This window comes from Otolemur garnettii, unplaced genomic scaffold (assembly GCF_000181295.1).
Source record: "Otolemur garnettii isolate 467f Iridium unplaced genomic scaffold, OtoGar3 scaffold00008, whole genome shotgun sequence".
Lineage (NCBI taxonomy): Eukaryota > Metazoa > Chordata > Mammalia > Primates > Galagidae > Otolemur > Otolemur garnettii.
The window spans coordinates 12,866,587-12,868,698 of record NW_003852403.1 but is presented as its reverse complement, the minus strand read 5'-3'; the positions used below and the strand labels follow the sequence as shown (position 1 = coordinate 12,868,698).

General features: G+C 39.3%; 1 pseudogene; it reads left to right on the top strand.

Annotated features, from left to right (window-relative positions):
• Window positions 1-498: 498 nt before the first annotated feature.
• On the top strand, window positions 499-1,563 carry LOC100943400 (annotated as a pseudogene).
• The last annotated feature ends 549 nt before the right edge of the window (window positions 1,564-2,112 follow it).

The following is a 2,112-nucleotide window of genomic DNA, read 5'->3' as shown; positions in this document are numbered from 1 at the left end:
TGCACATCACAACACCCAGCTATTTTTAGAGATGGGGTTTTGCTCTTGCTTAGGCTGGTCTTGAACTCCTGAGCTCAAGCAATCTACCTACCTTGGCCTCCCAGATCACAGGCATGAGCTTTTAAAGGAAATAATGAGTTTTAGAAGGAAAATTTCTGCTGTACATAAACATATCACCACAAAACTAGAGAATGGCACTTACATAGTAGATATATTTACCTTCTAGGACCAAGACTCAGGAGATATTCTGATTGCAGAAAAAGATTTTCAATAATTTATATGTAATTGTCCATTATTATTATTTTAATATTTAAGTACATATTCTAATCTTAACCATCTATTGATCTAGTTTTCTAAGAAATTATTTCCAATCAAGTTTAGTTTGAGAGTTTAGTTTAGTGTAGGTTAGCCTACACTCTTACGTAAATGTACCATTTTGAATCCATCAAGAAGATCTCAACCTCTCTTCCTAAGCCAGCACTCTGTAAGGAGAAGGTCATGTTCAGTTCAAGTACTAAGATCCTAAAGCCTAATGACAAGAAGCTGGATGAGCTCAAGTCTGATATTTCCCAGGCCGTTCTGGAGCTGGAGATGAACTCAGCCCTCAAGGCTCAGTTCAGGAAGCTAATATGGCAGCCAAGGAAACTGAAGTTGATGGTAGTCAGAAAGCTATTATAATCTTTGTTCCTATTCTTCAACTGAAATCTTTCCAGAAAATTCAAGTCCAGCTAGTACATGAATTGTAGAAAAAGTTCATTTGGAAGCATGTTGTCTTTATTGCACAGAGGAGAATTCTGCCTAAGTCAACTAAAAAAAGCTTAGGAAAATTTTCTCCATATCCTTCCAGGTAAACACAAAAGATGTGAAGTCTCCATCTTTCTTTATGGCTGAATAGTATTCCGTGATATACATATACCACAGTTTACTTATCCATTCCTAGGTTGATGGGCACTTGGGTTGTTTCCATATCTTTGCAAATGTGAATTGAACTGCTACAAACATTCAAGTGCAGATATCCTTATAATGATTTTTTTCTCCTAAATAAAGTATCACAAGAATGGAAAAATAAGCATCCAATGTACCCAATACTAATATGAAACTAGGGGATGAACAACTACTTGCCCACACAAGAGAAAAACACATTTAAATTCAAGAAAGGGAGAGGAAGGAGGGATGGGGTAAATTCTTACCCACTGGGTATAATGTAGGAGTATATGGCACACCTCCTGGGTGAAGGGCTTGAGTGCAACTTGTACTTTATCTAACAAATGCAACAATGTAACTTAATAGTATGCACTCTCATAGTAATCTGAAACAAAATAATAATGATACTAACAACAGAAGCAAAAGCATCCCAGGAGCTGCACTGTGACAGCTGTGCATGATGCACTCTTTGAGGACTTGGTCTTCCCTAGTGAAATTGTAAGCAGCAGAATCCCCATGAAGCTGGACGACAGCCTACTCATAGAGGTGCATTTGGACAAAGCACAGCAGAATAGTGTGGAACATGGTCTGTTCATGGGCAAAGTTGTTAATTTTGCCTTTCTAGAATTTCAACTGTAAACAAAAATGACTGAAGTATATTCACAGTTAAAAAAAAAATCTCCCCATGATGGGATTAATTGGATGAAATGCTTATGAAAGATAAAGAGAAAGGGACCAGGAGTAGACATGGAGTGTGATGCAGGTCTAACACCTGTGACAGAGAGAGGAGGAAGGATTAGATAGGTAGAGCCCCAGCAACTCAGAAAAATTCACCCATGCCAACAAGAAGTCCCTGAGCTGAAAGGACAATGAAAGAAAGCTCGCTTTGTTCCCGAATACACCAGTTGCTATGCTCAGTCATAGGCTGGGAGCAGCCCAGAAGGAGTGTTGTCTGGCATGAGCTCATTAGAACCCAAAATGTGTGAGTTGTCATTTAGCTCTGCTCCCTACAGCAGGTCCTCCTGAAGGGAGATCTGAGTGGGGCACCTCCATGGCTACCATAGCCCACCTCTTGCACTGCATGGATACATTTCTCTACATGTATTCTAGAAGCAGATTTTTTATGGTTCTTGTGGACCTCTTTTCCTAAGGGGAAACTTAAAAGAGGAAGATTATTGGGATGAACTA